Here is a 25,640-nt window from a genome sequence, read left to right on the forward strand (position 1 = left end):
AACCTGTGCCTTCTTGGGAAGAAGGGCGAGATGGAGAGAGAGAGAGACAGAGAGAGACAGAGACAGAGACAGAGACAGAGAGAAAGACAGAGAGAGACAGAGAGAGGACAGAGGGGCAGAGGGATAGGGAGAGGGACAGAGAGAGAGAAAGAGGGACAGAAAGAGAGGGAGGGAGAGAGAACATGGATTGAAAAATGTCAGAAAATGCTTATTAAAAATTGTATTAACATGTAATCTGGCAAAAAGAATAAAACAAAAAAATCCCAGTCTCTACTCTCAAAGAGTTTATGGTCTAGTGAAAAGATAGGTTGGAGCCAGATTGTGTGATGGCCCTCACCAAGCCCTATCTCCAAATGCCAAGCTAAAGAATTTTATGAAAGAATTTTCATTTACTCAGAATGAATTGGCCACCAGGCAGTTAGGATGTTCAATAGATAAAACCCTAGGCCTGAAGTCTTGAAGACCTAGATTCAAATCTGACCTCAGACACTTCCTAGTTATGTGACCCTGAGGCAAATCATTTAACCCCAATTGCCTACCACTTTTCTACCTTGGAACCTATACTTGGACTCAATTCTAAGACTAATGGTAAAAGTTTATTTAAAAAAAAAAGAAGAAATAATGGGAGAGCCAGAATACACAGACACACTTGGCAAGAAAAAAAGCAATCAGTTTGGACTTCCTTTGGCCAGTATGAAACATAGGGGTACCAGTCCAGGAACAGGGACATTTTAAAATACAAAAAAGAGTGCCCCACCTGGGAACCAAGGATTCTTCAAAGTAGTTTACACACACACACACACACACACACACACACACACACACACACACACACACGAACCATAGGTCAACAACTTCTGTTTATTTGGAGAAGGCAGCTCTCTCTCCCCAGAGTCCAGGTATTGGCTTCTTGCCAGGGTGGCTACAAGGAGAACTCTGACCTATTTGCTACTCTTCCAGACTTTTCCTTTACCATCCTCTCTACTTCTCCAAATAATAAGAGAGATGCATAATGGCATTTGTGTTGCAAAGGTCTTTATATACTTTTCTCACCTGATCCCAGAAGTCATCCTGAGGGGATGGATGGTACTATACAAACTGCTAAGGAAACAGGTGGGTAGCTCAGTGGATTGAGAGCCAGGCTTAGAGATGGGAGGTCCTGGTTTCAAATCAGCCCTTAGACACTTCATAGCTGTGTGACCCTGGGCAAGTCACTTGACCCCCATTGCCTAGCTGTTTCTACTCTTCTGCCTTTGAACTAATACACAGTATTGATTCTAAGACAAAAGATAAGGGTTAAAAAAATCACTATCCTTGTTTCCCAATTTTTTTGCCATTCATGTACTGATCAGTTGGGTCAGCAAAGGACCATCCTTCCACTTCTTGTTTCAGGAAGATGTGAATTTTAGATGGAAAATCTATAGCTAATGCAGAAATTATTAATGAAGTTCTTTCTGCTCTCCAGCTGCCTGAAGCCCTAGCTGTAGTCCATTGCTCTGCCCATACAGCTGGCACTGACCCTGTCTATAGGGGAAATGACTGAGCAGATAGCACTGCAAAGCTAGCAGCCATAGAAGGTCCTGAATTAATTTTAACATTGACAACCACTGATGACTTAAATTTATCACTTTCCTATGATGAAAAGGAAGTGGAAAAATGGAAGCAAAAACTTAAAGCAAAACAGATTAATGGAGTATGGATGTCATCTGAAGGAAAATCCCTGCTCCCTAGAAGTTTCTATCACCAAATTTTCCAATCTGTTCATAAAAATGGTCACTTTGGTACCCAGGGCATCATGGACTCTGTTAAACGAGTATGGATATCCTCTGGTATAATTACTATAGCCTCGAAAGTGTGTACAGCCTGCTCTACCTGCCAAGCATATAACCAATATGCCTTTCGTGGCAAAGCTTTTGGTGGGCATCCTCTGGCTTACACACCTTTTGAGCACCTACAGATAGATTTCATAACAATTCCAAAGGCTGGACATTATACATTTTGTCTAGTCATAGTAGATCAACTGACCAGATGTCCAGAAGCATTTCCTACAGCCTGAGCCACAGCAGCTTTTGTTGCTAAAGTGCTTTTAAAAGAGATTATTCCTCACTTTGGCCTGCCCGCACGTATTGATTCAGATAGGGGAAGTCATTTTACTGATTCTAAATCAGATATATTCTTGCTTGGGGATAACTCCCAAATTTCATGTACCATATCATCTTCAGAGCTCAGGAGTTGAAAGAATGAACAGAGAACTTACAACTATGATTGGCAAATTATGCACTGAGACACATTTAAAATGACCTGAAATGCTCCCTTTGGCCCTATTTTATCTTAGAAGCAGGCCCAGGGGAGACCTACACATTTCACCATTTGGGATGCTTTTTGGCCACTATACAGGCTAAGCCTTTCTCCCCTGCATATACATTACTATTAGGGAGAGATATTACTATTGCTTCCTATATACAGGAATTACAACACAAACTGTATGAATTCCATGAATCCTGAGCTGCAGTACAAGCCAGACCACTAGACTTTTCACTTCATGACCTGAACCCAGGAGACAAGGTGTATATAAAGAATTTCCAGCATACTGGAGCAACTCAGCCTTCTTGGGAAGGGCCATTCCAAATATTGTTAACTACTCCAACATCTATAAAGGTTGGAGAGAAAAACTTTTGGATTCATTGCTCACATGTAAAGAGAGCATCTTCTATTGAAACTGATTGACTGTATCCTATCACATGCATTGGAGATAATAATCCATAGACAAGTGGATACTGTTTTTTGGGAAGACATTGAATCCCTGAAATTTTTTCCCTTAATTTTATTATTGCTTTTCTTCTATTTTGATTAGAATATTTGATTTTTTCCCTTTTTTTCTCATTTCTTATGCTTAAGGTACATATAATTAATATTATTTTTTATTCTGCAGTAATATAAGTTTAAAATATATATGTGCATATATATGTGTATATATATACATATAATTATATATATATATACATATATATATATATACTTGCTATAATATAAATGCATACCCAAAAGCTTTAAACTGTGGGAACCTGCCATTAATTAATAAATGTTATGGGACTGTGATTAATGTTTGTGTCTGATTCTAGGAAATGGGATCAAAAAAGGAGCACAGACTTAACCTGAATAGTGCCGAAAAGAGCACACAAGTCAAAAAGAAAGAAACCAATCCAGGTAGAAATGATGCACTTCTAAGCCATTACAAAAGGACTTGAACCTAGTGTGAGACTCAAGGTTGTGACGCTTGACATATGTTAAGTTGTAGGACTTCCTTGTATCCACAGTCTTTGTGAAATACTCACAGACAAGTACCAAAGTTTGACTATCATGCTGGCTCCCCTCATCCCTGAGAATAACAAAAAATCAGACTCTGGAATGATACTTCCTTATCACACACACAAAAAAATCTGGTCCTTTTTCTCTCTTATAGTATGGCAACTTCCTGTAGTCTTGGCTGCAAATGGGTACGTGAAATATTACTGCACTTTGTCCTAGAGACTTGTGGGATAGAAATTACTTTAATTGGACCCTAATACAAGGACCTATTAGAAATTTATTGGACCCCAATACAAGGGCCTATTATGAATTTATTCTTGTTTACTCAAAATTTTATATACATGGATTTTGATATTTGGATTCTGATTTTGAATTTTTTTCCCTTTCTCCTGAAAGTTTAACTTTCTTCCATTTTTTTCTTTATGTTTTTGGTTTTTCTTCTTTTCTTTTGATAATTGACTCATACAACCCCATAACACAACCATGTATCCTGAGCTAAACTGGGTGTTTCTCAACACCCACTTCAGGGGGGTATTGAATTTTGATAAAAATCCAAGATTTTAAAACTTTTTTCCAAGAAAGATCTTCAAGGAAAGAAGTTTGCTAACTCCAAAATCCAGAGAATGAACTGTTTGCAGAAAGATGACTGAAAAACCTACACTATATCAAGAAGATCCAGAATGAACTTTGGGGTGTGGTTGATTGAACTGAAGATTAATTGAACATTTATTTGAATGTATACTCTTATGCCAAAAGGGGACTGCCCTCTAATCGGGTTTTGTCAATGAGCCCAAGAAAACATTGGGTTTTTTTCTGTCTCTCTCTTCTATTTCCCTCTTATTTCTATTGTAGTTTCCTCTTAGAAGGTGAAATTTTGTGTGCACCTGCAGTTAGAAAATTTAGAGTTGTAGGATGGTTATGTTTAGTGATCAATTGGGGAGACTAGTCCCCCAATCATCATCAGGGGGGGATTGTGAATTTTAGATTTTCTCCACCCTGATTAGTCCTTAAAATTCTAGCAACCAGGAATACATATACCCCTACTTAAGGATTAAGTGTTGAGGAGGATGGTCTATAACAGACATGTGCTAGCAAGTGACAAATAAGAAACAACTGACAGACCCCCCTGGGCTGTCCTAAATCAAGCTTAAGCTACCATTGGTATATGTGAGATGCAGGAAGTGATATAAAGAACAGTCTATATATTTCGTGTCACTTCCTCTCTCGGGCCTCTCTCTGGCGGAGATGTTGGGCTCTTTCAGTGCTGGGAGTTCATGGTGGCGCCCTTAGTGTGCTTGGTGAGTGGTTTAATCTGATTCCTTTTTCCTTTACCTCCTAAAGCGTTATCCTCCTAGGAGGCCCTTCATCTTGGAGGAAGCCACGTAGCTGGAGGCCAAGCTAGATTGAGAAGGCCTCTAAACTCCTATCTGGCTTGCCAGAGCAGTCCAAATTCCTTTTCTCTCTCTCTTCTTAATTTCTTCCCTCTATTGTAATTAAATCACTATAGAAATCCCAAACTGACTTGAGTATTTTATTGGGATTGAATTAATCCCTGGTGACCACTAGTATAATATATTCAGTCAATAACCCCTAAGTTTTGCCCCTTACAAACAGTAATCAAATCAACAATGGCATGTCTATTAGAAAGGGTATATCAAACCAGCCCCCCATGGCTCATTTTGCCATCCCTATGACTTACCAGAACAAATGCCACCGCTAACCATCACTAGGCTCTGTGCTGGGGAAAAGGATCTACTTGTACAAAAATATTTTTAGCATCTTTTTTTTTTTTTACAGTGGCAAAGACCTGGAAATTGAGTGGGTTTTCATCAATTGGGAAATGGATAAACATGTTGTGGTATGTGGTTATAAAAGAATACTATTATGCTATAAGAAACAAGAAATAGGATGAGTTTAGAAAAACCTGAAAAGACTTATTAGAACTGATGCAAAGTGAAGTGAGAAGAACCAGTGTATACAAGTATATAGAATAAGTGTATAGAACAGTGTATATAAGTATACGAGAACAATGTATACAGTAACAGAAATATCATATGACAATCACCTGTGAAGAACTAAACTATTCTCAGCAAAGCAAGGTCCCAAGATAACCCTCAGGGACTTGTGATAAAAAATGCTATCCACAGCCTAAGAAGGAACTGTTAGGGTTTGATTTCAGATCACAGTATGCCATGCTTTACTTTATTTCCTTCATGAGTTTTCTTTATTATTCTATGTGCGATATGTATCTTCTGCCATGGTGTGGAAAATATGGAAATATGTAATGCATGAAAGCACTAGTATAACCTATCTCAAACTATCACCCAAGGAAGGAGAGAATCTAAATCCTAAAATTCTAGAAGACAGTTGTCAAAAATTGTTTCTACATGTAATTGAAAAATAAAATAAAGTTTAAAAAGGAGGAGGAGGAGAAGGAGAAGGAGGAGGAGGAGGAGGAGCAGCTGGTGTCTGAGGCCAAATTTAAACTCAGGACTTTCTGACTCCAAACCTAGGGCTCTATCTACTGCACCAGCTCACTGCCTAGGTAAGAAAAAAGTAGCAAGGTATGCAAAGTACAATATGAACCAGGCAGAGGACAGGTGTTTACTTCCCATATACAAGAGGAACCTATAATATAAAATACAATCCTATTGTTATAATCTCTTACCAAACTCTCCCTTAAGCTATTCAACCCAAACCTGCCAAAATCCTTTTTCTAAGACATAGTTTCACTATTTCACTTCTTCTGCTCAAAAAACCATCAAAGGAGCTAACAAAGCATACCTCCTTCTTCATGGCAAAGAGGTGGGGGTCTTCTAGGACACAGTATCGTATACACTGTCAGACCAGATTTCTGTACCACTTTTGCACAATTGCTTTTCTTTGTCCCGAGAATGGGTTCAATGTGGAGGACAGAAAGGTCATAAATTACTGTCCTGGTGGAGGAGCTTGCATAACTCAATGAAACTATGAGCTGTGCCATGCAGGGTTACCCAAGACAGACAGGTCATAGCAGAGAGTTTTGCAAAAAAGGTGGATCCACTTGAGAAAGAAATGACAAACCAATCTAGTGCCTTTGCCAGAAAACCCCCCTGGACAGTATGAAGGACAGACAGGTATGGTGGGCTTTGGCCACAGGATCACAAATAGTCACACAATTCAATGACTGAATGACAACAAAGATGAAAAGTGTTAATAAAATGTTTTGGGGTTTGGTTGTTTTTTAACCCTTCAGAGGCAGCTGGGGAGCTCAGTGGATTGAGAGTCAGGCCCAGAGATAGGAGGTCCTGGATTCAAATCAGACCACAGACACTCCCCAGCAGTGTGACCTTGGGCAAGTCACTTAGCCCCCATTGCCTAGCCCTTACCACTCTTCTGCCTTGGAACCAATTCACAGAATTGATTCTAAGCCAGAAGAGAAGGATTTTTTTTTAACCTTCAGTGATTCCCTATGGGCGCTAAGATAAAATACAAATTCCTTAGCCTGGCCCTCCACAAGAGGTTTGCCAATGTTTTCAGCTTTATTACTCATCTTCAATCTCTCCCCTAACTGGCTATCTTCTTCCCTTCTACCTACACACCTATTCAGTTCTCTCCAGCCTAAAAGACAAAACAAAAACGTCCCCTTATCTCTACAACCCCCTCCAGCTCTTCTTCACTGCCCCGTTTCCAAAAAGAGAGGCCTATACTATGCCTCAATTTCCCCTTTGTGCACTCACAATTTTGGCTTCTATTATAGTCCTCTTTTCAAGAGAATCATCAGCTATATTGGAGTTGAAAAGGATCCCAGCGACCATCCAGGCCAATCCATTCATGAAAAAGAATCCGCCCAATTGCATACTTGACAAGGAATTGTCCTCCAAACTTTGCCTGAAGACCTCCAGTGAGGACGAACCTCTGACCCCCTGCGCCAGCCCATTTCACTTGGGCAACTTCCCCCTCCGCTGTGATTAATGACCTCCTAATTGCCATATCCAGTTGTCTTCTCTCAGGCTCTCAGAATGACCCCTTTGACCTGTCTTCAGAATTTGATACTGTTGACCCTATTTTCTTTCTTAAGAATCCATCCTTCCTCCCTCTGTCTAACCAGCTCTTTCTTGATTCTCCTCCTCCCCTCCGACCACTTTTAAAATTCATTCACTCTGCATAATTGATACCATATTGCCTGCCTTCTCAATGGCAGGGAGGAGGAGAGAGGAAAAGAGAGATTTGGGAACTCCAAATTTAAAAAAATAAATAAATGTTCAAATAAAAAATCATTCATTCATTCACTCGTGTTGCTGGTTCCAGCTTCCCAAGCATGGACATACTCCAGGACTCTATTCTTGGTCTTCTCTTTGCTGGCTCCCTTAAAGATCTCAACCATAACTATTGCTTCATTTATCAAGCCCATGCAAATGACTTCCAAATCAGGGTTACTGTGTGGATTTGTTTTGCTTAATTATGCTTATTTGATACCAGGGCGGAGGATGTTTCTCTGTATTTAAAGAGGAGTGGGGAGGATTGAGGGCAGCGGGAGAACCATGGTGATGCCAAAAAAGAGGGCCATTGAAACATTCTTTAAGATGCACCAGGAATTCAAAAGAAAGCACTGACAAGCAGGACAGTTTCGAAAGTAAAATGTGGAATTTACAATACACTTTAAAAAAACAACTAGCAAAAATCAAGTACAATATAGAATAAAAAAACAAGTAGTGTGAAATAGAGAGGCACGGTTTCACATTACAGTCCTCTTTTGTGCTCTGCAGTGCCGTGTTTTTCTTTTGTTTTGGTTTTTTTGGCGGGGGAAAGCTTGTTTACTTTCAGAGTTTTAAAAATTTTAAAACAAAAATGAATAACAGACAAATGGCTTTCGAATCCAATCCTGATCTCTTCTCTGAACTTCAATCCCAAATTTCCAACTGTTTTTCTAAACATCTCTACCTGGCTGTTCCCCAAACACTTCAAACTCAACATGTTCAAACTTAACCTATCATCTTACTTCCCAAATCAGCCCCACCCCCTGACTCTTATATTTCCATCATCATATCAACAGATCCTTCCAATTAGGTACCCAAGCGCCAAACATCAAAGGCTTCTTTCGCTTTCTACAGGATTCTGCCTTCTTTCTGCCTCTCAGTCCTTCCCCCTTCCTTTCCATTCCCATTGTTCCCATGGCGGTCCCCTGAGTTCAGACTCTCCATGGCCTCCAGCCTGTACCACTGTAACAGCTTCCCAACTGGTTTCTCTAGGTTTCTGGTCTCTCCTGTCTCCAATCCATCCTTCACACAGCTGATAAAGCAATTGCCATAGCACACAGGTCTGCTGCTGTCACTCACTACCTTTACTAAAACTCCTCAATGGGCAGCAGCTCCGTAGGACAGTGGATAGAGTGCCAAGGCTGGGGTCAGGAGGACCCAGTTTCAAACTTTTTCTGTAGTTTCATTAGTTATACAATAACATAAATATTATCTCATTGATCCTCACAGCAACTCTTGGAGCTAGGTGATATTATTACACTTATTTATTTTTTAAATCATTAAAATTTATATCTATACATTTTAAAATTCGTTATTTGTATAGACAGAGATTAAATGACTTGTCCAGAGGTACAAGCTAGTAAGTGTCAGAGACTACATTGGAAGTCAGGTGGATCAGACTGCCAGTCCAGTGTGCCACTGGGCTGTTTTTTATTTGATGGGCAATGTGGAACCATTGACAGATTTTTTTTAAAAAATCCTTACTTTCTGTCTTTGTATCAATTATAAGACAGAAAATCAGCAAAGGTTGGGCAACTGGGGATGACTTGCCCAAGGTTATATGGCTAGGAAGTGTCTGAGGCCATTTTGGAACCCAGGAAGATGAGTCTTTATGACTACAAGACCAGCACTCTACCCACTATGCATCCTAATTACTTAATTCTGAGGACACAAAGATAGAAAAAGAAAATAAGCCCTCTCCTCAAGAAGCTTGTAATCTCATGAAGGGAAGAGATACAACATATACACAAATAAAAGTGTTAAAAAGTAAACTAGGATAGGGTAAATTAAAAACTTCAGGGGAAATATTCTAAGATAATTTGAGGAGAAAAGATTACTTTCAGTGAAGGGAATCAGGAAAAAACTTCACAGATTAGGAGTACCTAAATTGAATCTTGAAGAAATAAAAAGATTCCAATAGGCAGAAATGGAGAAGGAGGGCATTCTGGGCAAAAGAGAGAGCCTGCACAAATGCCAGAAGGGAAAGAACAAAGGACAAGACTGGGGAACAGCAAGATATCTAATTTTGCTAAGATGCAGAGGTTCCAACCTACATTTCCAGCCATATTTCAAAATACTCTGCATCGAGCACTCTTGCCCAAATCAACTTCTACCTATTCCCTTATCAGTTCTGCCCCCTCCAGAGAACCTCCACTCTTCAAATAACTTCTTTTGTCTAATGAAATGCATTACCTTCTTCAAGGTCCAGTTTCAGCACCACCTTCTTCAAGGTCCAGCTTCAGCACCACCTTCTTCAGGAAGCTGTCTTTGATGCCCCCTAGATAGAAGTAATCCTTCTCTCCTTTTAGGCCACTTAGCCTGTTTGTTGCATGGACTATGATGATGATAGCTAGTATTTATATAACTTTTTAAGCTTTGCAATATGGGCAGGTACATTGTACAATAGATAGAGAGTCAGGAAGACCTGAGCTTAAATCTGGTCTCAGACACTGGCTGAGTGACCCTGGGCAAGTCACTTAACCTCTTAAAAACTCAGTTTCCTCATCTATAAAAGTAGCTGGAGAAGTAAACAAAAAATCACTCCAGCATCTTTGCCAAGAAAATCCCAAAAGGAGTCACAGAGTCAGGTACAACTAAAAATAACTAAACATTAGATTAAAGTTTTTTAATCATTTTATAAATATTATCTCATTTAATACTCATAATGATCCTGATAGGATGGTGCTATTATTATCCCTTCTTTAGAGGGGTAGAAATTGAAGCAAACAGTAGTTATTTAGCCTCAAGTCACAGTTAGTGTAGCATTTGAACTCAAGTCTCATTGAGTCTGGGCTCAGAGGTCTAGATACTTCACTATGTACCAAAAATGAAAGAATGAATGAATTGGTATGGTCTGACACCTTCACATTTACTTCTTTTTCCAATTGCTTCATATAACTAATGAAATTACATACTACTCTATTAGAATATAATTGCTCTGAAGGACAGAGAGAGCCCGTGTTATTTTTTATTTTTGCAAACATGTAAATAAGTGTTAGAGGAAAAACAACTGCTTGATCACATGGGTCGATGGGGATATGATTAGAGATGTAGACTCTAAATGTAGATCTAAATGATCACCCTAGTACAAATATTAATAATATGGAAATAGGTCTTGATCAATGGCACATGTAAAACCCAGTGAAATTGCTCGTTGGCTGTGGGAGGGGGGTAGAGGGAGGGGAGGGAAAGAACATGAATCACATAACCATGGAAAAATATTCAAAATTTAATTAAATAAAAATTTTAAAGTAGAAAAAATAAATAAGTGTTACTGGTACCTAGAAGACTGATAAGTTAATTAAGTCACATTTGATCAATCAAACATTGTTTTCATTGTAGACAAGGTTTTTCTGGTTCTGCTCACTTCACTTTGTATCAGTTCATATAAGTCTTTCCAGATTTTTTTGTGATTGTCCTGTATGTCTTTTCTTATGGTACAATACTATCCGATTACAATCTTGTAATCACAAAACTTGTTCAGCCAATCCTCAACTGATGGATATCCCTATGGTTTCCAATTCCTTAGTACTGCAAAAGGGCTGTTTTAATTTGCATTTCTCTAATTAATGGTGATTTATAACTTTTTTTCATAATGACTAAAGATAGCTTTAATTTCTTCATCTAAAAACTGCCTATTTGTATCCTCTGACCATTTATCAACTGGAGGAACTAGTAGGTACTTAATAAATATTCTTTGAATTGTTTATTTAATTGCATTGTAGTTCCACATATACTTCATTAGAGAAGTTGATTATAAGTTTCTTGAAAGCAGAGATGTTTTCCAATCCTGACTCTGATACTTACTAAAAATATGTCCTTAAACAAGTCAATTTACTCCAAGTTCCTCATTTATAAAATGAGGATAGTAGTGTATGTATGATCAACTTCAAACAGCCAAAGAGAATAGTGAATAGGGAATCATTCTCAGGTAGAGGAAGATCTTAGTTCACTTCGCACTTCTGGCATATATTGGCTGTATGACCTTGAGCAAGTCATTTAACCTCTATTCAGATAAGTCAACTCTCTTAGAGTGGAAACTGCAGACATGAATTGATAAAGGGAATTTTTTCATTTGGAAATTCCCCATTCTAATGAAATCAAAAGTCCAGTGCCTGCCCTTACCTAACATTGTGAGGAATGTGCTTTGTAAACCATGAAGTGCCACAAAGATGTGAGATATTGTTATTACTATTATTCCCAGTCCAGAATAGTGTCTTGCATTAAAAGGAACTTAATAAATGTGAATAATGAATGTATAGGGGGCAGCTGGGCAGCTGGGTAGCTCAGTGGATTGAGAGCCAGGCCTAGAGACGGGAGGTCCTAGGTTCAAATCTGGCCTCAGACACTTCCCAGCTGTGTGACCCTGGGCAAGTCACTTAGCCCCCATTGCCTAGCCCTTACCACTCTTCTGCCTTGGAGCCAATACACAGTATTGACTCCAAGATAGAAGGTAAGGGTTAAAAAAAATAATAATGAATGTATAGAAGGTGCTAGATAGTTGCTTAATGGTATTAAAATATTTCCAGGGTTCAGACAAATATTTTCCCAGTGTCCACTAAAAGAGCAGCTATGGAGTAGTCAAATGGACAAAAGTTTAGGATCAGAGCAATGAGGAGGTGGGATCTGACTTGGAGCAGAGATTTGTTATGTGGAAGGAGAAAGACAGAGAGGAACAAAGGGAGATAAATGATAGGTAGATAAATAGAAAAACAGATAGGTAGACAGATAAAAAATAGGTAGGAGGGGCAGCTGGGTGGCTCAGTGGATTGAGAACCAAGAGGTCCTAGGTTCAAATATGGCCTCAGACCCTTCCTAGCTGTGTGACCCTGGGCAAATCACTTAACCCCCAATGCCTAGCTCTTCTGCCTTGGAACTAATACACAATATTGATTCTAAGATGGAAAGTAAGGGTTTTTTTAAAATAGGTGGGTAGGTAGATGGATAGATAAAAACATAGATACATAGAAACATAGATAAAGAAATGAACAAAGAAAGAAAAGGTAGGTAGAAAGATCAATATATATATAAAAACAGGTAGGAAAAATGGATAGCTAAACAAATAAAAGCATAGAAACAGATGAAAAAGAAATAGGTAGGTAGATAAGTAGATATAGATAGATAGATTCATAGATAGATAGACAGATGGAGAGAGAGAGAGAGATGGATGGATGGATGGATGGATGGAGAAAGAGAGAGAGAGAGAGATGTGTGAAAGGAGAATCAATTAAGTTACTATATATTGTACAATATGACAAGCCTTCATAAGGAGCCAAGTGGAAGGAGTACTGAATGTGGTGAATTCAAATCCCACTTCTCCCCCGATTGCCTATGTGACCTTATGAAGTCATTCAGTCTCTTACTGGTTTCAATTTCCTCCTCTTTTCAATGAGGCCCCCAGACTAGAAGATCTCTGAGGTCTGTTATCTCTTAGTTAGAAGGATCCTGAATCTGCCTTCAAGGATCTAAACTTTTGTAGTATATAAACTCTTTCCTTGTAGTAAACCTCTGAAGTAGGTAGTATTATAGATGTCATTATCCCCATTTTACAGGTGAGGAAAGTGAGACATGGACAGAAAAGACCAAGTTCAAATCCTTTACAATCAAATCATTTTAACTTTTCTGGTCCTCAAAGATTTTTCATCTGTAAAAATGAAGGGATAGGACAAAGTGACCACTAAATGTATAATCCGATGACTTGACCAGGTGTTCATGGGTAGTAAGTGGCTGGGGAGGGATTCTCCTGCACCACTCTGGTTGTGACACATAAGAAGTCACCTAAGAAAACATAACTAGGGCAGGATACTATGCAAATGTCATAAGAGAAGATTCAGTTGGTAAGTTGGGAGTTAGGAGGAAAAGACTTCCAGGAGCTGACAGAGAAAGAACCTCAAGCATTTTTCTGATCTATCACCCTCATTTTACATGAGAGGAAAGCAAGGCTCAGAGAGATGACTGATGGAAACTTCATCATGATAGACCTTGAAAGATTCAAGTTAACAGAAAAGAATGTAAGAAAACATTGAAGAGAAAAGGAGAAGAAAGAAGGGGCTTGAGACTTGCAACTTTCTTCCTTTTTTTTTTTTTGGTGGGGGTGAGGGTGGATGGGTAGGGGAGATTTTGGCCATGTAGAAATTTGTTTAGTCTAGACTCGATGCTTCCTTCCCACTCTGAATCATAGGATCCTGTGATCTTTTGGCCCTGCCATTTAGAAGGAGCAGGTTCCTGGGAGAGAGAGGGACCATGACAGAGGGAGCAAGGACTCCCGGGAGCATCTTCTATGGAAAACATTGGCAGCCGGCAGCCTCCAGTGGCCCTTTCCCTGACACCTGCCCTCTCCTCCCTCTACCACCTCCCCCACCCCTCCAGGGAGCTTGGGCGATGTTGCCTGGGGTTGGGGGTGTGGGAGGAGATGGGAAGGGAAGGAGGTTGGGGCCGCTCCAATTTGTTGTCCCTTTTTAGTCAAATGAACCAGTCTGAATGAAAGGGGTAGAATCAGCAGTCTTTTCCCAGAGCTAACCAGGCCCCCGGGTCTTCAGTGTGGAGCCTGGGGGTCTGAACACCCTGACCTGAGCTCCAGTCAGCCACAGAGAGGCACAGTTCTCAGTACCAAGAGGCTGCTATGACAGCGCCCCGTATCTAGGAAACTGATCTGGGGAATAGATTGTTTTGGCAACGAGAACTAGAGTCTCCTTCCCCACCCCCTCGGCTCCACTCCTCTCACACACACACACACACACACACACACACACACACACACACACACACACACACACACACACACACACACACACACACACACACACACACACACACACACACACACACACACACACACACACACACACACACACACACACACAAGCAAATCCCCCTTCGCTTCCTCCCCTCAGAGGGCAGCCAATGACCGATGTTAAATTTACATATCCGCCCCAAGAGCTCTCCCTGAAGTGCGCTTGCCCAGGGCAGGGTCCAAGCCCCCGTCTCCTCCCTTTGTCTCCCCCTCCTCCTCTTCCCTCTTCTGCCCAGCCCGGCCTAGGGCTCCTGCGGGCTCCCGAGATTCAGTCCTGCTACCAGCCTCCGCCTGATTGATCCCCACAGCCACACCTTCCAGTGGCGCAGTGGCGAACTCGACCTAAAGATGTGACATTTCCAAAATGCTGAAGGCATTGGAAGGGCAAGGAAAAGGAGAGGACAAGGGGAGGGGGAAGTAATGTAGCCATCCCACACAGAAATTACCGGGGGGCATTTAAATACATTCAGGACAATTTTACCACCAAACTTATTATTATTGTTATTTATTCTAGGCTTTATAGCAGCGGAGAAGAAAGGAGAGAGGACTCTGAAGCCAGGAAGACCTGGGTTCAAGTCTCACTTCTGATACGTATTGGCAGTGAAATTCTGGGGAAGTCCCTGAGCTTATTAGTGTCCCAAGCAACTTCCCAAGACTATAAATTGGAGAGAAAATGTAGTCCTGCGCTGGTCGAGGGAGTTTCCTCACCAGGGAAGTCCTCATACTAATGAAATCATAGATCCAATAATAAAGATAATATCAATAATAGAGCGATAATAACAAATTGACAAATAATATTACTAACGTCAATAAAAACGTTAACAATAAACTATCAATAATATCAATATTAATGATAAGTTATCAACAATACCAATAATGCTAATAATCATGTTCATGATAAGCTAGCCTTAAGAATACTACTAAAATTAATGCTAGACTATAACATTAATGTTAATAACATTAATAACTTAATGATAAGCTATCCATAGCAACATTAATACTAATGTTAACAGTAACATGAATTATAAACTATCAATAACATTTATTCAATAATATTAATGATAACATAATAAACAAAAAATTAATCAGTAATAATATTAATAATCAATTACAAATCGCTATTGGACATTAAGTATAAAAGAATCATAGCAAGATAGTGACTTGTCCAAGGACCTTTTCTATCTGAATCCCACCCCAGGGGATGAGAATGAGATCATCATCATTGTTGATATCATTAATTATACTACAACAACACTTACAAGTTTACAAAATGCTTTTCTCACAATAACCCCTGTAGGTAAGCAATGCAAGGATTATCACTAGACTCATTCTAGAGATGAGACCAGTAGAGTTCAGAGAAAGGCTTGTCCATGGTACTTGGAGCTGCATGGAAACTCAGGGCTCCTGATTCCAAGTCCCATGCTCTTTCCACCATAAAAAGCTTATCTAGGCTCAAATTAGGATTTGGCTCTGTTCTTACTATATATATATGACTTTTTTTTTTAAACCCTTACCTTCCATCTTAGAATCAATACTGTGTGTTGATTCCAAGGCAGAAGAGTGGTAAGGGCTAGGGGGTTAAGTGACTTGCCCAGGGTCACACAGCTGGGAAGTGTCTGAGGCCAGATTTGAACCTAGGACCTCCCATCTCTAGGGCTGGCTCTCAATCCACTGAGCTACCCAGCTGCCCCCTTGTTTGCTTTTTTTTAAACCCTTATCTTCTTCCTTAGAAACAATACCATATTGTGTTGTCTTGTGTTGTATCCAAGGCAGAAGAGTGGTAAGGGCTAGGCAATGAGAGTTAAGCAACTTGCCCAGGGTCACTCAGCTAGGAAGAGTCTGAGGCCACATTTGAACTCAAGTCCTTCCAGTCTCTAGACCTAACTCAATCCACAGAGCCACCTACCCCCCCCCCCATATATATGACTTTTGAACAAATTATTTTCCTTTTCTGAATCTTGGTCTCATCCTCTTTTAAAATGAGGGGCATCTATTAAAATGTCTCTGAGGTCCCTTCTGGCTCAAATGATCTAGAGATAGGGTGTAGGGAAACACTAGATTTGGAATCAGCAGAACTGGGTTCAAATCCCAGCTCTCCTTTGCTACCTTGCTACCTCTGTGACCTAAGGCAAATCCCTTACAATCTCTGGGCCTCAGTTTCTTCATTAGTAAATGAAGGGGTTGGAGACCTCTTCCACTTCCAGCTCTAAATCTCTCATGATGGAAAGTTAGTTTGAAAACTATAATGATAATGCTGGTCAAGCGCTTTGGAAACATGAAATTGGCAGAGAGCCAGAGGGAAAGAAAAAGAATGGGGGGGGGAGAGAGAGAGAGAGAGAGAGAGAGAGAGAGAGAGAGAGAGAGAGAGAGAGAGAGAGAGAGAGAGAGAGAGAGAGAGAGAGAGAGAGAGAGAGACACTATCTTGACTTAGTGTTAAAAGGAATCATTTTTCAGTATATTTAGAGATGGAAAAGTCTAAGAGGGAAAACACCTGAAAATTTCAGGGGAAAACCACCCCCTCTTCATATACACATGTTTTCCCCCCAGAATAAAAGAGGCTTCAAAATGGGAAAAGAAAAGGAAAAAAAAAGAAGAAAACAAGTCTGTTCGTCCCCCACTCCCCGTCCCCCCCCCCCCTAAATTCCACCCGGCCCTTCTCACCCCGCCCCCAGCCTTCAGAACTCGGATTCAGTGCGTGGTTCAAATGAGATAATGCCGGTCAAGCACTTTGTAAGTCCTAAAGCGCGGTATAAATGTCAGCTACTGCTCTAATTATGAGTCAGGAGGAGCCGGGTGGGGATTGAGCTGTGAGCTGTCAAAGGCTAACTTCCCTCTGAAGGCGGCCAGGGGTGGGGCGCCCGAGACCCAGCGGAGCAGCCCCTGGGCTCCCGGCTCGAACTCGCTAACCCAGGGGGTCAGCTCGGGCCGGGCCGGGCTTCTTCGGGACGCAAGAGCGAGATGGCGGGGCAAGGGGCTCCCGGGATTGATTTGAACTTCGCTCTCGCCCAAGGACACATGTCTGGGGCTGGAACTGGAGAAGGTGGGGCGGGAGGGGGGAATCGGGAGGGGCAGTTCACCCCAGCTGAGCGATCGCATATCCTTGGCAGCTGGCCAAGGGGCAGCTTCAACTGCACCTGTTTGTGGGGCGATTAGCTTTTATCAGTATTGACACAGGAGGGCGAGGGAATAGGATCGTAATAAATTTTTTTTTAAAAGCAGCAGTGAGGCAGAAATGCTGAGGTCCTTTTTTTCACCCCGCTGGCTGCACGTCAGCCAATGAGCCCACTTTGGGTCTCTTTCCCCACCCCTGAAATCTCTGAGGATAGCAGAGGAGGCTCCCTCCGCAGTGGGAACTCTGGGTCTTAAAGAAATAGAGGCATAGCTCAGGGAGCGACCTTGCCAATAAATCATTTACTTCTGGAGTCCTAAACTAGGGACTGGGAAGAACCTTAAACATTACCTAATCCAATTCCCTCGTTTTAACCGAGGAAGGAACTGAGACCCAGAAAAGAGAAGCGACTTGTTGGGTGTGGTGGTGTCCTCCCGGGAAGGGATGGACCTGTATTCAAATCCACTCTTCTATGTATGTGACCTTGAGTAAATCACATACCATAGCCCTGAGGCTCACTTTCCTCAGCTGGAAAAGGAGGGAGCTGGAGTAGAAGGTCTTTGAAATCCCTTCTAGTCCCAAATCTATTTCTCTCAAGTTGTCCTTGTTGAGTCTTTAAGATAAGGATAGACATTAGCTCTCAACCTAGGGAATGTGTCTTCTTACCCTCTTTGTTGTTCAGTTGCAACTGACTTGTGACCCCATTTGGGGTTTTCTTGAAGGAGATACACAGAGGAGTTTGCCATTTCCTTCTCCAATTCATTTTTATAGATGAAGAAACTGAGGCAAGCAGAGTGAAGTGACTCACCCAATCACATAGCTAGTAAATATCTGAATTTAGGAAGGTGAATTTGTCTTACTCCAGGTCCCATGACTCTATCCACTGCCCCAGATAGCTGCCCTATTATCTGTCATAGACTCATAGATTTAGGACCTTAAAGGACCCAAGATATCATCTAGTTCTGTGTTGGTGAACTTATGGCACTCATCCTGGAGAGGCTGCTCCTCTTCCCCTCTCCATAGGCACCTGAGGACATTTCTCACATCACCAACCCCTCTGCCCAACAGTCCAATGGAAGTGCTTCCTCCCTCCTGTGCAGTCTGGGCATGCAGTCTCTAAAAGGTTTGCCATCACTGATCCAGTTCAACTTTTCATTTTACAGTTGGGGAAATTGAGATCCAGAGAGGCTACCTGCTCATAATTATGCAGCAAAGTTTGAGATTAGAATCAAAGCTTCCTGACTTCCAGTCTAGTGTCACATAATACTATATACTACATTTGTCTTGAAGTGAGATACCACTATGTGCCCTTCTCCATGATCTACCATGGATTAAAGTATTAAAGGTGAAGAACTATACCTTCTCTGTTCTGACCTTTATTATGGACAATACTGCCCTAGTTTTGCAGAAATTAAAACTAGCTTCTTCTCCAACAAATACACTACCTACAAAAACACCTTACAGAGTGCCTGGCACAGTAGATAGAGAGTCAGACTCAAGTCAGGAAGATTCATTTTCATAAATTCAAATCTGGCCTCAGACACTGACTGGCTATGTGACCATGGTCAAGTCACTTTATCCTGTTTGCCTCAGTTTTTTCATCTATAAAATGAGCTGAAAAAGGAAATGACAAACAACTTTAGCATCTTCACCAAGAAAATTCTAAATGCTGTCACGAAGAGTCAGTGGCAACTGAATAATAAACGGGGTGGAAACACACATATCCTAGTTTGGGAAGCAATGTCACCTTAACAGAAATGGAAAATGACTAAACAACAACAACAAATAAATATGTACCAGGTTATCCCTTTTAGAAGGAAGTATTGTGTGGTGGAGAGAGAGCCCCCTTGATTCAGAATTAAAAGACCTGGTTCTAATCCCACCTCTGTCACTTACTACCTAGGTAAGTTACTTCTCTGGTATAAACCTCAGTTTCTTCCTCTGTAAAAGAGAGATGATAAAACTTGAGGCAGCTAGCTGGTTCAGTAGACAGAGTCAGGCCTAGGGGGCTCCTGGGTTCAAATGTGGCCTCAGAAACACTTCCTTGAGACCCTGGACAAATCACTTAACCCCAATTGCCTAACTTTTACTACTCTTCTGCCCTGGAACCAATACCTAGTATTCATTCTAAGACAGAAAGTAAGAATTAAAAAAAAAAAAAAACTTGCACTACCTACTTCAAAGGATTGTTGTGAGAATCAAATAAAATAATGAATGTAATGAGATCTGTGAACTTAAAAGTATAGCATAAAGATCAGTGCTTATTGCCAGCCTGCCTCTCAATTCCAGGGCTTCTGACTTCCCCCAAACTCTTCTTTCCCTAGTATTTTATTTAAGGTATTATCCCAGTCTGTTTTTAAAATGTTAATTCATATACATAACTAATCATCTTGACTGGGCCAGAGTTCCTCAAAGGCAGGAAACATACCTTATTTAAACTTGCATAAAATAAGTTTGCAAAAAGTTTGGGGAGAAACCCAACTGAGTAAAATTGTCCCAAGGACAGGCAAAAACCAATGATAAATGGAAAAGATCTGTCAGTATTTTCATAACTAACCCTTTCCCCCCCTGTGATTGATAACAGTGGAACCACGTATATGGAAACTAACATCACAGTTCCTGCGGTCATACATGAGGAAGTGAAGAGGGCATAAAAGAAAACAAAGATGAGAAGTTTAACCAGATCAAATATAAGCAAAGGAGGCCAAGAAGTGATACAATTTTGAAGGATCAGTTTTCTTTCTTTCTTTTTTACTTTTTAAACTCTTTCCTTAGATCTTAGAATCAATACTGTGAACTGGTTCCAAGGCAGAAGAGTGGGTAAGGGCCAGGAAATGGGGGTTAGGTGACTTGCCCAGGGTCACACAACTAGGAAGTGTCTGAGGCCAGATTTGAGGATCAGTTTTCAAGATATATTAGAGATGGGAGTGTATCAAAGGGTGGAAGAAAACTTGGACTTTCCAATCCACCAAAAAAAAAAAAATAGTATTAATAACTACTGATCCCACTGCCTACTTTCCCACCCCTTCAACATTTTTGAGAACAATCTATGTGAACATGCATTCTGGGCATTCTTGATGAAGGTATGAGAAGGGAACAGTCAAGCTTTAACAAAGGATATTCCACATCCTTCAGGCATACAATTGAATTGTTGTTTAGTTGTTTCAGTCATGTCTGACTCTTTGTGACCCCATTTGGAGTTTTCTTGGCAAAGACACTGGAGTGGTTTGCCATTTCCTTCTCCAGCTCATTTTATTTAGCCATTTTTCTCAAAACTCTTACCTTTCCTCTTAGAATCAATACTGTATATTGGTTCCAAGGCTGAAGATCAGTAAGGATTAGGCAAAGGGATTTAATTAAGTGACTTGCCCAGGGTCACAGAGCTAGGAAGTATCTGTGGCTAGATCTGAAGCTAGGACCTCCCATCTCTACGCCTGGCTCTCAATTCACCTAGTCACCTACCTGTTCCCACTACCTAGCTGCCCCTTTCAGTTCATTTTACAGTTGAGTAAACTGAGGCTAACATGATTAAGTAATTTGCCCAGAGTCACACAGCTTGTAAACACCTGAGGCCAAATTTGAACTCAGACCTTCCTTACTCCAGATCAGGAATTCTACCCACTGTGCTACCTAGCTGTATTAATTGATTAATAATTGAATTAAAGAAATGGAAAACAACAAATCTCTATATGCTTATTCTTTGTTGACTATTAAAAAGGCATTTAATTTACTAGAGCACACAGTTCCTTAAAGAGTCTGCTCCAATAGCAACAAGAAGTTATTATTTATATAGTGCTTTAAGGCTTGCATAGAGCATCACCAATATTATCTCATTTTATCCTCACAATCACCATGCAAGGTAGGTGATATTTTCCTCCTTTTGTCTCAGTCTAAGCATATAAAAATCCTACAGGATTCCTTGGAAATTTTAACAACAGATCACTTTGTTCCGTGTCCCTCAGATTACTGAAATCAAATAAGGCACAATTCAGGGAAATATAACCTTACCAAGGGTGTTTTCCGCCAGCACAGAGGATGACCAGCGCGGATATTGTCCTTCCTTCCGAAGAGGACCGATGCCATCCTGAGGTTAATGCCTTGACAGGCAGAGTTGTACGAAGTTATCAATCAGCCTCACTCTCTCTTCCAGAGTCATCCAAGTCCAGTGGCAAGACTGGTCCAGGATGACTGGTGATGGCTCAGGATGCACTGGATGGCCTTGGCTCCTTCTAAGTCTGACCAGGCTCTTATCGGTCCACTCCACCAGGGAAGGTCTTCACTTGGTTGGGGAAACTCCCCCAAGTCACTGAAGGGTCTGAGGCCTGTGTGGGGCCCAAATAGATGAGATATTCACAGTGAGATTCTCTAGATGTTCCTATGAGTGGATGGAGTGTATTCATCGCATCAAGCCCCAAAACATTGCAGAGGCCCCTAAAATTAAATGGATAAAGAAAATCTGTTGTCCAGACGGTGCCATGCAGGTGATAGACAACTCAGAGAGAGGTGGTTGGTCCGTCAGCACTTTATCTTAGATACCACATGGACAATAAACTAGGTCCAAAATTTAACAAGAGATGTGTTAGATAGCCTTTGAAAAATCATCGTTTTTTTAAGAAGTCCAAGCTGGGGGCAACTAAGTGGCTCAGTGGATTGAGGAGCCAGGCCTGGAGACAGAAGGTCCAGCGTTCAAATCTGGCCTCAGATACTTCCTAGCTGTGTGACCCTGGGCAAGTCACTTAACCCCCATTGCCTAGCCTTTACCTTTCTTCTTCCTTAGAACCAATATATAATATTGATTCTAAGAGAGAAAGTAAGGGTTTAGGGGGAAAATCAAATAAAAATTTAAAAATCCAAGCTTATTCCTAAATTCCTAAAACAAATGCCTGTCTTTTTAATATCAACATTCTTCCATTAATGCTCTAGTTCTTAAAGATATGGGTAGCAGAGGCTGAATTGACCTGTAGGTGTAATTCCAGGGAGGATGTAACCAGAACTTCCCAAGAAATTTCTGGAACAACCAGGATCACATTGATGAGCATTTGGACATATCAAAGTGTAAAATTGAGATTTGAACTCTGGACTTCTATCCCCACAAGCCCTTGCTCCACTTCCCCAAAATGCTTTGTAATCCCATGGAATTCTGAGGTGGGCGATTGAGAAGGTATTTAAGCTGATTACAAAGGCTTTTGAGGCTCTTTTGGATTTCCGTTTTGGAGCAGACGCGTCTCTTCCGTGATGTGAGGTTATCTTGCCTAGGCCTCTGGCCTAGGCACGTGTTTTTTTCTTAATTCTATATTTTCTTTAATCTTTAACCTTTAATAAACCTCTAAAAAATATAATACTCCTTGCAGAGAGAAACTAATTTCTACCTGCCTCAGTCTCCCCTAAATTTTAACTGTTACAAAAGTTACTGAACTCCCTTATCTGCTTCCAATACCATTCCAATACCAATACCAATACCATGTGCATTAAAAGGACTTTGGTTTGACCTAAGAATCCCTGAGTGGTCCCTTAGTTCTTTTCCACCCCAGAACAGTGGCAAAGGGACGGGTTGTTTCACCAGCTAAAGGGTTCTCAGCTGGCTCTCTCTCTGACCCTCCTTCCGGACAGCAACATGGAACTAGGATTTCCAGTGAGGGTGTAGGGGAAAGGCAGCATCATGGCAACTTCACCTTTGTTGACTGCCTGCCTGACTGTATGTATCCAGAAAATAAATACCTGTCTCATTCCTGATTCATATTTCACCCTGAGTATCTTTGTTACTGCCCTTTTGGGGGGAAATCCTGAATGTGAGCCTAAACCTAAGCTTTAAATAATTTGTCCCCAAGGATACTGGGGTGGGGATTTAATGAGCCAAAGAGTGTAAGGAAAGGAAACCTGGTCCATCTTCTAATTAGAGAATAGGATCCCCCAGGTCTGAAATCAGTCCAGACCACATGCCTCGGTCCAGAGCAGAAGGGCTCTCTTTAGTAGAAAAGGGAAGGACACAGAACCGCCAACCCTCAGCGATGGTTTCTCATTGTTACATATGGAATCCCACAATCTCAGAAAAATTAAATTAATTGGAGAATCACCAAAGGCCAATGGAGAATTGCATAGTGAGTCTGAGTAGACTGTAACACATTACCAGTCAAGAACAAATGAGAGAAACCACATAAAAGTTGTCAGCAGGAATATGTGTGACTGGAAAATAAGATGGCCCAGTCATATGGTGAGAGCAAGCTGTAACTGATGGATAGTCTTTCACTGGTACCCACACAATGTCAAGAGAACTAAAAAAGGGCCCGCCACTACTTGGATGGACTCCTGGAGAAGAAATGGCAGGACTCTGTGGACAAGAGTTGCACAATAGGTCAGTTTGGTGGCTCAATGGATAGAGAACCAGGTCCAAAGATGGGAGGTCCTGGGTTCAAATTTGGCCACAGATATATCCTAACTGTGTGACCCTGGGCAAGTCTTCTAATTAGAGGATAGGAACCCCCAGGACTGAAATCAGACCAGACCACTCTTAGGGCTCTCTTAGTAGAAAAGGGAAGGACACACTACTTAGCCCTTACTACTTTCCTTCCTTGGAACCAATACTTAGTATCCATTTCTAAGAGAGGAGTTAAGAGTTCCAAAAAAAAAAAAGTCACACAGAATACTGGGTTAAGTTGAAAAGATTGTCTACCAAAGCAGCAAATAAATGCCTACATCTCTCCAGTTCCTATTATATTGCCCTACCCATCATCACCACAGCCACAGCTTTTATCCAGATGGTATTTTGAGGTTTATAAATTACTTCTTATAATTTGGTAAAGTAGGAAATGTATATTATCATTCTCTTTTCACAGATGAGGAACTGACCTCGCTTAAGATGGGTAGCAAATATCAGAGTTGGATCTCAGACTCAGATTTTCTTACTCCAAGGTCCAAGGGCTCCTCTCATTGCATGATACTACATCTCATAAGTGTTTAATCAATGTTTGATGAGTGAACAAATGAATGAGTATTTCTGAAGAGGAAATTGAGGTCTGGAGAGGTTAAATGACCTGTATGCCCAGGGTCATATGGCTTGCTAGTGACAGATCTGGGATGAGATCCAAAAGCTATCAGACATCCACTTCCTCTTTTCCTTCCCCTCCAAACAGGAGCCTAATACGGTTTTCTGAGCCCTAGTCTAATACTCTTTCCATTGGCAACACCCTGTCTCTCTGCTCTCAATGGCTATGTCCTTGGCAGGGGGACTGAAATATTGCAAGTCATTTTTCCTTTAAAAAAAAAAGCATTCAATATTATTTCATTTTTAGTTCTGATTTCTGTACCTCCTGTTTCCCCTCCCTGATTTACTAGAAAAGCAAGAAAAACAAAACCCATGATAAATATGCATAGTCGAGCAAAAAAATTCCTGCATTAGCCACATACCCCCCTAAAATAAACTTTAAATATGTACTGGAACCATTGCCTCTCTATTTGGAAGTGGGTAAAGTCATTCATCATGAGTGCCCTGGAATCCTAGTAAATCATTTTGTGAATCAGAGTTTCTAAGTTTCAAAGTCATTTGGTTGTTATTTAAATCATTCTTATTCTGCCTCACTTCACTCTGAATCAATTTATAGAGGTCTTCGTGGATTTTTCTGAAATCATCTGTTTCCTCATTTTTTACAGCACAATAGTATTCTAGCTCGTTCATATACCACAAATTGTCTAGCTGTTCCTCAGTTGATGGGTAGCACCCTCTTCATTTTACAGATGAGAAAACTGAGGGCCAGAGAAGAGAAGAAATGACCAGGTGGCAAAATGTAAAGATGGCTGGAATACTGTGTCTTTGAACAAGTTAATTAAGCCTTACTGGACCTTAGTTTCCTCAGGTGTAGAACGGGGATAAAAATCCCTGCCCAGAGCATCGTGAGGATCAAATAAGATAATGTACATGAAAGTACTGTCTGAGTTATTATTGATGAATGTGAAAGAGCTCAGAAAAAAACCAGAGCTATTATGGTATAGGCTCTATAAATGCAAGCTGTATGGTTATCATCACTACAAAGCAGAAGAGAGAAGAGCAGGGAAAGGGAAGCAATCTTTGTTCTGCTTGTCTTTGTAACTGGCTTCTCTGTATGAATGGACCAGATGGCCAGGTGGGGTCCCTGGAGCCGATGGCGAGCTCCCATCATCTGCTGCTGTCGGGACAATATCCCAATCCACCAGACCT

General features: G+C 40.9%; 1 long non-coding RNA gene across 1 annotated transcript in view; it reads right to left on the minus strand.

Annotated features, from left to right (window-relative positions):
- Window positions 1-22,140, minus strand: part of LOC103099348 (uncharacterized) — a 32,745-nt gene extending 10,605 nt beyond the window's left edge. Inside the window, exon 1 of the long non-coding RNA XR_001628253.2 lies at window positions 21,458-22,140. This is a non-coding gene — a long non-coding RNA (uncharacterized LOC103099348). The remainder of the gene's footprint in view (window positions 1-21,457) is intronic.
- Window positions 22,141-25,640: the final 3,500 nt, after the last annotated feature.

This window comes from Monodelphis domestica, chromosome 2 (assembly GCF_027887165.1).
Source record: "Monodelphis domestica isolate mMonDom1 chromosome 2, mMonDom1.pri, whole genome shotgun sequence".
In the NCBI taxonomy this organism is placed as follows: Eukaryota; Metazoa; Chordata; class Mammalia; order Didelphimorphia; family Didelphidae; genus Monodelphis; species Monodelphis domestica.